The sequence below is a fragment of the Rutidosis leptorrhynchoides genome, chromosome 7 (genome assembly GCF_046630445.1).
Source record: "Rutidosis leptorrhynchoides isolate AG116_Rl617_1_P2 chromosome 7, CSIRO_AGI_Rlap_v1, whole genome shotgun sequence".
In the NCBI taxonomy this organism is placed as follows: Eukaryota; Viridiplantae; Streptophyta; class Magnoliopsida; order Asterales; family Asteraceae; genus Rutidosis; species Rutidosis leptorrhynchoides.
Window position 1 is genome coordinate 104,572,673 of NC_092339.1, and position 11,264 is coordinate 104,583,936.

At 36.3% G+C, this 11,264-nt stretch overlaps 1 non-coding gene across 1 annotated transcript; it reads right to left on the reverse strand.

The window, feature by feature from the left end:
• Positions 1-10,607: 10,607 nt before the first annotated feature.
• On the reverse strand, positions 10,608-10,714 carry LOC139860940 (small nucleolar RNA R71). Its single transcript, XR_011763565.1, has one exon. It is a non-coding gene; the product is annotated as a small nucleolar RNA R71 (small nucleolar RNA).
• Positions 10,715-11,264: the final 550 nt, after the last annotated feature.

Genomic DNA, 11,264 nt, shown 5'->3' on the forward strand with positions numbered 1-11,264 from the left:
ACATGGATTTCTTCAAGAGGAATGGTGAGGTCTTCCTTTGCAAGACACTTCTTAAGGTTCGAGACGTGAAAGGTATTATGTACTCCGGCGAGTTGTTGCGGTAACTCGAGTCGATAAGCTACCGGTCCAATGCGTTCGATGATCTTGAACGGACCTACATATCTTGGGTTCAGTTTACCCCTTTTTCCAAAACGTATCACACCTTTCCAAGGTGACACCTTTAGCATAACCATGTCACCGATCTGAAACTCTAATGGTTTCCTTCAGACATCGGCGTAGCTCTTTTGGCGACTACGGGCTGTTTTCAATCTCTCCTTGATTTGTACTATCTTCTCAGTCGTTTCGTGTATGATCTCGGGACCAGTTAAATGTCGATCTCCTACTTCATTCCAACAGATAGGAGATCTACACTTCCTTCCATACAATGCTTCGAATGGTGCAGCTTTAATGCTCGCATGATAACTATTATTATACGAGAATTCTGCTAACGGTAAATACTTATCCCATCCGTTTCCAAAATCGATCACACATGCCCTGAGCATGTCTTCAAGAGTCTGAATTGTTCTTTCACTCTGCCCGTCGGTTTGCGGATGATATGCGGTACTCATATCCAAACGAGTTCCTAGTGCCTCCTGTAGTGATTGCCAGAACTTTGAGGTAAATCTACTATCATGATCGGATATAATGGAAATAGGTATTCCATGCCTTGAAACAATTTCCTTTATATACAATCATAATAGTTTCTCCATTCTATCCGTTTCCTTTATAGGCAAGAAATGTGCAGATTTGGTAAGACGATCAACAATCACCCAAATGGTGTCGTATCCCCAGGCAGTCTTTGGTAACTTCGTGATGAAATCCATGGTAATACCATCCCATTTCCATTCTGGGATTTTTGGTTGTTGAAGTAATCCTGACGGCTTTTGGTGTTCTGCTTTGACTTTGGAACAAGTTAAACACTCCCCAACATATGTTGCAACGTCTGTCTTTAAATTAGGCCATCAATAATGCGTCTTAAGATCTTGATACATCTTTCCAACTCCAGGATGTATCGAGTATCTTGTCTTATGTGCCTCATTCAATATCAACTTCCTTAATCCACCCAACTTCGGTACCCAAATACGATTTGCAAAATATCGAATTCCATCTTCCCGCATAACGAGTTGCTTCTCATACTTCTTCATTATTTCATTTCCTATATTTTCTTTAGTAAGTGCTTCTCGTTGAACTTCTTTGATTTGTGAGTTGAGATTCATGCGAATTTTTATGTTCATCGCTCGTACTCGAATTGGTTCTCGTTCCTTTCTGCTTAGAGCGTCGGCCACCACGTTCGCTTTCCCGGGATGATAACGAATTTCACAATCATAGTCATTTATTAACTCAACCCACCTACGTTGCCTCATGTTCAGCTGTTTTTGATCGAAAATATGTTGAAGGCTTTTATGATCAGTAAACACAGTGCATTTAACCCCATACAAGTAGTGTCTCCATATCTTCAATGCAAACACGACTGCTCCCAGTTCTAGATCATGCGTCGTATAATTCCGCTCGTGAATCTTTAATTGTCGGGATGCGTATGCAATAACTTTCTTCCGTTGCATAAGAACGCAACCAAAACCTTGTCGCGAAGCGTCACAATATATTTCAAAATCATCGTTCCCTTCTGGTAACGATAATATAGGCGCCGTAGTCAACTTCTTTTTCAGTAATTGAAATGCACTCTCCTGCTCAGAAGTCCATTCATATTTCTTCCCTTTTTGCGTTAATGCTGTCAACGGCTTAGCTATTCGGGAAAAATCATGAATAAACCTTCTATAATAACCGGCTAAACCCAAAAATTGGCGTATCTGCATTGGTGTTTTAGGAGTCTCCCATTTTTCAATGGCTTCAATTTTTGCTGGATCAACCTGAATTCTTTTGCTACTAACAACGTGGCCAAGAAATTGCACTTCTTTCAACCAGAAAGCACACTTAGAAAATTTAGCGTATAGCTGTTCTTTTCTCAACAACTCTAATATCAACCTTAAATGCTGCTCATGCTCTTGCTCACTCTTGGAATAGATAAGAATGTCATCAATGAAAACGATAACAAACTTATCTAAATACGGACTACAAACTCGATTCATGAGGTCCATGAATACAGCTGGCGCATTCGTCAATCCAAACGGCATGACCAAAAATTCGTAATGACCATAACGTGTCCGAAAAGCAGTTTTCGGTATATCTTCTTCTTTGACACGTAATTGATGATAGCCCGATCTTAGGTCAATTTTCGAGTACACACATGATCCTTGGAGTTGATCAAATAAGTCGTCAATCCTCGGTAGTGGATACCGATTCTTGATAGTTAACTTATTTAATTCACGATAATCTATACACATCCTAAAAGATCCATCTTTCTTCTTGACGAATAAAATTGGAGCTCCCCACGGTGAAGTACTTGGTCGTATGAATCCACGATCCAGTAATTCTTTTAACTGACTCTGAAGTTCTTTTAACTCGGACGGTGCAAGTCTATATGGAGCACGGGCAACCGGTGCAGCTCCTGGTACAAGATCTATTTGAAATTCTACAGATCTAAATGGAGGTAATCCCGGCAACTCTTCCGGAAATACTTCAGGAAAATCTCTTGCCACAGGCACGTCATTGATGCACTTCTCTTTTTCTTTCTTTTCGACTTTATTAACATGTGCTAAGATAGCATAGCACCCTTTCTTCAAGCACTTTTGAGCTTTCAAATAACTAATGAGTTTTAGCTTTGAGTTACCCTTCTCTCCATAAATCATTACTGGCGTTTTATTCTTACGAGGAATGCGAATTGCCTTCTTGGCGCACACAACTTCAGCTCCTATTTTGGACATCCAGTCCATGCCGACTATTACATCAAAACTTCCTAATTCTACGGGTATTAAGTCAATTTTAAATGTTTCTCCGGCTAAATTTATTTTACAATCACGGCAAATTTTATCGGCTTTAATTAGTTTACCATTAGCTAACTCAATCATGTACTTAGCATCTAGAGGTAATGATGAACAATTCAATTTAGCGTGAAAGTCTCTACACACGTAACTTCTATCAGCACCAGTATCAAATATAATAGATGCGGATAAGTTATTAATGGTAAACGTACCCGTAACAAGCTCCGGGTCTTCACATGCCTCTCTAGCATTAATAACAAATGCTCTCCCACGTGCAGGTCCGATATTCTTCTCTGGATTCGGGCACTGGCTCTTATAGTGACCTTGTTTTCCACACCCAAAACAAGTAATGGTAGCCAAAGCAGTTCTATTTGCATTGGTGGCAGGAGTCTTGGTACCATTTGTATTTGTAACGAGAGCCCTACAATCTTCAGCAAGATGACCCTTTCGATTACATTTGTTGTATACCACATTACAGTAGCCAGAGTGATGTTTGTGGCATCGGTTGCATAAAGGATTTTGTCCTTTGTAACCAAAGCTTGAACCACTACCTGCACCTTGTATGGTTTCTTGTTTCTTAAAAGATTGTTGTTGGTTACCTCGATCATAATTTCCATTCCACTTTCTTTTGTTACCTGATACCTTCACATCAGTATTGGATGCTTTCTTATCCATGATGACCTGATCCATTAGCTCGTTTGCCATGGTTATAGCTTCATGAATTGTCTTAGGTTTCGATGCTGTAACGTTTGCCTTGACCTTTTTGGGCAAACCATCTTTGTACATTTCAATCTTCCGTTCTTCGGTTGGAACCAATTCAGGACATAGCAAAACTAATTCCATGAATCGCTGATTGTAGTTGGTGATTTCAGTACCAATAACCTTCAGACTTCGTAACTCATCTTCCAACTTCCTAACCTCGTTCCTTGGACAATATTCGTTGATTAACATTGTTTTGAATTCTTCACATGGAGTATCATAAGCTACATCTCCTCCTACAGCCTTCACATAATTTTTCCACCACGTGAGTGCACTATCTTGTAAAGTGCATGATGCATACTTGGTCATGTCCTTTTCAACACAACCACTGATTTTAAACACAGTCTCCATCTTTTCTATCCATCGGGTTAAACCGATCGGTCCTTCTGTTCCACTGAATGATGAGGGCTTGCAAGCTTGAAAAGTTTTGTAAGTGCACCCCACACGTGGATTTGGGTTAACTGCAGCACCTCTTGCAGCCTCGACCCATAACATTCTGTCGTTCACTCGTTGATTGATGAGTTCCTGGATTTCTCGTTCCGTCATTCGGTTCAATCGCGCCATATTCTTCTATAAGAATGAAAAGAAAATAATTATTCACATGGAATATTATAGATGTAGTGTATATTTACAGTACATTATAGCTTATTAATAATATGAACCAGGTATTATTATAAAAGCCTTTTCTTCTTATTAGCGTTTTATAATTATATCTAGGGTAGTACCTACCCGTTAATGTCCATACTTAATAGCTTAGTACAGAATCAATTACTACCATCTAAATAATACTTAACCATGGAAAATTATTGCATTTCACACTTCACTATTTTACATATGCTTATCTTACATCGAACATTAAGCAAACCACACTAATAATATTATACAAAATATTATATGATCCCATGGTTTAATACGGCAGCGCATCGTTTGGTCTATTTTCTAGGACGTTTAGGTTCAAGGAATGGCCTAACGCTTATCCTAGCTGTCTGCCTATATTTTGGCGGTGGGGCTGAAGAACTGGATGCCGGGATAGAACGAATAGGAATAGCGGGAATAGGGGTGGTAGTGTCTAGTGGAGTTGGTGCCACATCATCCTTACTAAACTCGGGATTTGAATTTTCTAATTCATTAGCCTTTCGTTTCTTTCCTAGTTCGAACTCGTCTTTTGTAATTTCCTGTATTTCTTCCTCGGGTTCACTTTCCTCCTCGGGTTCACTTTCCTCCTCGGGTTCACTTTCCTCCTCGGGTTCACTTTCCGGGTTCTCTATAGTCGGTTCATCCGGAATTTGTGAGTCTTCCCCAAAGATATTATTTTCGTCATCGGATAGGTTAATGACTGGAACACCATCTGAAGATTCTGGTTCGGAGTCGCTGAATGTGATAACAAGTTTTGAGCCCGACATCTATCATACAACAACTAACCCATTAGTACTACATAATATTTACATATAAATTTTAACCAACAATGATAAGCAATGGTTTTTAAATCAGACCCGGTCAAAGTCCAGACTTACTAATGTATCCTAACGACTTATCAGTTAGACACACTAATGCAAACCTGGTTCGCTAAGACCACCGCTCTGATACCACATGTCATAACCCGTCCTTAACCATAAGAACGTGTTAGATAACGTATGATTTCATTGCGAGGTATTGACCTCTATATGCGACATTTTTGAAAGAGAAACTGCATATATTATACATTACAAACCATAACCATTATTTTTGTTACAAGCTTTAGACAATAAAAAGATGATTATCGTTTAGCGATAATCTTCGACTTACAAACTTTACATATAATGATAACAACACGATTTCGAGCATATTTTACAACACAAATCCTTGGGTATGCAGTTTTATTTTTGACACAAATATGCGTACGCAAGATCCTGCTCAAATTCAACATAATGCAGCGGAAGCTTTAGTAATCACCTGAGAATAGACATGTTTTAAAAGGTCAACATAAAGTTGGTGAGATATAGGTTTAATGCCGGCAGCAATATATATATATAGACCACAAGATTTCGTATATAAACAGTTTAATAAAAATATTCTAAGTGGTTGAGCACTTGGTAACCATACTTAACATTTAATCACGTCGCATATTCCCTTTATTATGAGATCTTACTACACCGTACCAAGTGTAGTCACGAAACGAAGTACTGTGCAACCGTTGAATACTGGTCGTCCAGTCCGGTTGGGGTTGTCAGGCCCGATAGATCTATCAACAGGATTCGCGTTTACAATACCGCTGTAAATAACAGTTACCAAGCTACAGGGAAGTATGCCAGTGGTACAACTCAACGTAGAATATATTTTTCAGTTACTTGTGTCCATAACGTAAAACATAAAATACATGTATTCTCATCCCGAAATATTTAGAGTTTAAAAGTGGGACTATATACTCACTTTCGTCTTGAAGATATATATATAATTTGACTTGGTCTCCGGTTGATATCACGAACCTATCCATATATAATATATCAATACCTTTTCTTTTTAAACAAACGTCACATATATATACTTGTTATACTTTTAATACTTTGAATAATTCCTTAGTCCGTAGTTAGCAGTTCGTTGTTAGTAATTCAATTTTAATGGTTCATTTTTAGATGTTTAATATACCCGCAATGAAATAAATAAAACCCCCTAACGAAATAAATAAAACCCCATCGTATATGTATTGGTCGAGATTAATCTTGACCCACGGTACCGGTGTTGTCAAATGACGTGTTGCGTACATAAAGTACCGGTGTTGTCAAATGACGTGTTGCGTACAAACATGGGATCTTATGATTAATCTTCTCGTGTTGTTTGCGGGTGATCCTGAACCATATAAAATTAAATTATAAGTACATATATATAAAATATCATGTTATCTTAGAAATATGTGATTTTATTTAATTTTTCCCAATTAATCCCGAAGTTAAACAAGTCTTAGATATCCGATCTCGTTTTGGTCATAGTTTCTTCGTTACAACTCCGTTTTCGTTGATTCAACTTGTCACTTCCTTGGATCGAGTCCCTCTTTAAGACTATGAACTGTAAATACCTTAGTTTGTATTCGAAATCACAGGTCGTAGGTCAAACTTTAGTGAAACTTATGAAGTTAATCATTTTCCATCATGTAAACAACCTTAAATAATTATTTTTCTAAAAATACATATACTTTGAATTAAATCATGAAATTTTTATGTATTATCATATTCATAGAAAATATCATTTTTCCATAAAATAAACCTCCAATTCAAGGTTCAAAATAGTTTTTAATTATCCAACCCAAAACAGCCCCCGGTTACACTCCGACACCGTAGATTCAGTTTTTAAGGTGTTCTTTGAAAAACCAAGTTATACCTTGTTAAGTTAGCATATAATTAAGATATGTTACAGGTCTTGAAGTATTTTAAAAGTTAAGTTAGAAGGATCTATTTAGTTTGCGAACAAGTTTGAAATCATTCAAACTATGTTCTAGTTTATAAACTCTTATATATATAGCTATAAATATATGAATTGAAAAAGAGTTGAAGTAGAGTTTTTACCTCAAGTTTAAAATGTAAAGTTGCTGGAAAGAAGTAGTAAAATAAAAGTTGAGAGAGTTCTTGCAAGTGTGTGTGAAAATTGGAAGTAAAATTTGGAAAATGAATGTGTAAAAATGAGTTAGAAATGGTGCTTATTTATAGGCTTGAAAATTTGGTTTTTAGTGAAAATATCTAAGATAAGTTAAAATTTATTATGTCATGAATGACATATTATTCCAATAATTGAAGATTTCTATTGGTATATACCAATAGTAAATACTTCTAGAAGCTGTGTATAGTACCCTAGATATACGTATAGGATTATTGAGGAAACGGAACGAGAATTCAAATATAACTATCTTTTGTAAATATACTTATATTGTTTTATGTATAAAAGCCCTTTAAAAATGATTAAATACATTACTTATACGATATATGTATAAACATTATAAATCATCAGTATTTATGTCAAATAACGTTACGTATGGTTATTGTTTTGAAAACTTAAGTTAGTAGTTTCAAAATATACTTATGACTTTTTGTTATTAATACAAAATGAGATATTAAAACATCCTTAGATCATGTTAAATATGTATGTATAATTATCATATATTGTATAGTTCGTGATATCAATCGGTCAAACTAGACGGTCAAACGTTGTGTAAAACTCTTTTCAAAAACATAAGTCTCAACAATTTGGATTGCTTATCATGTTGGTAAGGTTTAATTTATGTAAATATTAATCTCATAAGTATAGAACGATCGGAAAAGTCCGGGTCATTACAGTAGTCTAGACTCACCAATGTACCCTATGACTCGGGGTTGACACCAATGAACTCTAAATCCCTACAACCAACGCTCTGATACCATCTGTATCGACCCGACAAAATCGTCATTGACGGTGCCGTCTACTTAGGTCCCGTTACGTGGTCATAAGTCTTTAAAACCACGTTTGACCAAAAGTATGTCGCATTCATTACAAAAGTAAAGATGTTTCAAGGTTTACAAGGTAGTTTGACAACTAGTTACATAACAAAGTTTAAAGTACAATTTAAACATATGCGACACAAATGAAAGTAGCCAAAAGACGCTCCACGTATGCATGTTTACTCGACATCCAAGCAAGTATCAAAAGTAATGAGCGGAAGCATGTATCACACAAATGTTCAAGGACCTGAGAAAAACATAGAAATCTGTCAACGAAAACGTTGGTGAAATCATAGGTCTGAGTAAGTAAGTACAAGTGAACCACAAGATTTGCAACAATGATATAATAGTAATACATTCCAAAAGTTTGTTTCAGGAGCACCCAATTATCAATGCTTAACATTCCTTCCATAGAACCCCATCACAATAGTGTTAGAACATACACTGTTTCTCGAAAATATATTTCATTCGTAAACGGTAGCGAACCGTTTGAATGAGGGTTTGTCAAACCCATATGGCCATATAACATAAGTTCTCGCTTACACCCGGCAAGTGTAACTAATGATAATCGAATTGAGGATTTTTGTTCAAACTCGTATGTAGAATGTTTGTTTTCTTGTACTTGTGTTCACTTAGTAAAAAGAAACGTTTATGTTTTCTCATCCCAAATGTAAGTGCAAAAGAGTAAAAGTGGGACTATGATCTCACCTTGAGCGCAAGGGCAAATAAGTACTTCGACAAGTAACGTGTGCAAAGAACAATGCTAGTCTTGACCCAATCGAGATGAAATTAGTATCAAAACGTAGAGAATGAAGAGAGGATTCCAAATATGTAAATTTGTTTGGATGTTAACCTCCAAAATCGGATTTAGATGATGAATTAAGGATTGAATGTTGAGAGGATTTGGAAGTAGTAAAAGATGAGGATGAAAATGAATGGATGAAAGGGGTTTGACCCTTTGACCTAGTCAAGGGTTGATCCCTTGTCAAGTTTAGTCCCTCAACTTTCGTTCGGGTGCGTGAATTACCTAAACGAGATAATTTAAAACACGTATTAACGGGAGATGTTATAAGCATATAACGGAGTTTAAAATAGTATAACGGAAAAGTAAACGGAAAAAAGCGGGATGTTACATAGTATGTAGTTTATAATTTTCGTTCGTAATTAGTTTTAAACTTAGTTTTTTCCGTAGTTATTTTATATTTCTAGATTTTTAGGCTTTGCCGTAAAATCCCTTAAGTGCTTTTTCTTTAGATTAAGATCTAGGCGGTTCAGAATTTTACGATGTCGCTTATCGCTTTTATATTTAATAGATTTTAGTGCCTTTTTAAGTTATTGTCGTTTTGGATTTAGAATTCCTTTTAAGTTTTAATATCTTTAGACGCAACTTTTTAGATTTAGTTTTTAGACTTTTAAGTTTCGACGCTTTACTTTCTTATTTTTATTTTTCGACTGTTTGTTTTTCGACGTTTGTTTTTCGACTCTTATTTCTCGACGCGCTTTTTCTTTTTCATTTCTACGCTCTAGTTTCTAGGACCTAGAATTTTCTATATTTTCTTTAAATTTCGACGAAAAATTATTTTAAGCGGTTAAATTGATAGACATCCAAAATTTTCTGGTTCGTAGTAATAGTTGGATTTGTTAGTGGCGAGTTGTGGGCTTCTGATTTAAAGGGTCCTGGCTACCTGCTACATCTATTGGCTAATCGAAACGTGGGCAAAATCAGAAAAGTCTATTAATTTGATAACTTATATAATTTTTATCTTTATAACTAATAGGATATTCAGTGAATGCACAACGTTCACCACCTTTCATACGTTCACCACATGTAACTCGATCAAGACATCTATCCAATATTGTCACCGTTGATTTTTCTTTAGAATCATCATCTAGTCGAACAAGTACTCCAACTCAAATTTCCAATAATCCAATTTTTGAAACCGACTTCACAATTGAGGACCCGGAGGATATTCAAGGACAATTTAGAGATCCTGAACCATTAATTATTCCTCCTGAACCACAAATTACCCATCCGGAAATTATCGAGGAAGGACTCGTTAAATCAGAATCTTCTAATGATTCAGATTCAACCATTTCAATCATGGAAGAAAAGGAACCTCAAAGCATGGAGGATCGAATGAAAGCTACACGCACTGGCCAAGGTCACGCAATTATTCAACCAGACGTTAATGCGCCAGATTATGAAATCAAAGGACAAATCCTACACATGGTAACTAATCAGTGTGAATTTAGTGGTACGCCAAAAGAAGATCCAAACGAACATCTTCGAACCTTTAATAGGATCTGTACTCTATTTAAAATCAGAGAAATTGAAGATGAACAGATATATCTCATGTTATTTCCCTGGACTTTAAAGTGGGAAGCCAAAGATTGGTTGGAATCATTACCTGAAGGAGCGATTGATTCATGGGATGTTTTAGTTGAAAATTTTCTTAAAAGATTCTTTCCGGCATCTAAAGCCGTGAGACTTCAAGGAGAAATTGCCAAGTTCGCACAAAAGCCAAATGAAACGCTATATGAGGCATGGACAAGATTCAGAAAAATGTTGAGAAGTTGTCCTTAACATGGTCTAGATACTTATCAAATAGTCCAAATATTTTACAAAGGAGTCGACGTCGCTACACGAAAAGACATCGATACAGCAGCTGGTGGTTTCATTATGAAGAAAACCTCAACCGAAGCTCACAAAATTATTGATAATACAGCATCGCACTCACATGAGTGGCATCAAGAAAAAGATATTTTTCGTTCATCTAAAGCGGCTAGAGCCGATTCTAGCCATGACTTTGATTCCATTTTCACAAAGATAGATGCTTTCGAGAGACGAATGGAAAAGATGACTAAAGATATTCACGCAATACGCATTAGTTGTGAGCAGTGTGGAGGACCACATTTGAGAAAAGATTGTCTCAGTGTTGAACAAATAATGGAACAAAGAGAGAATGTTTCATACATGAACCAAAGGTCGGGAAATAATTATCAGAATAATTATCAACCGCCCAGGCCAAACTACAATTAAAATCAGTATTATAACCGAAATCTTCAATACAACAACTAACAAGGTCCTAGCAATCAACAAGTATCTAATAATACTTACAACCAGTAAAGACCTATTTTCCAA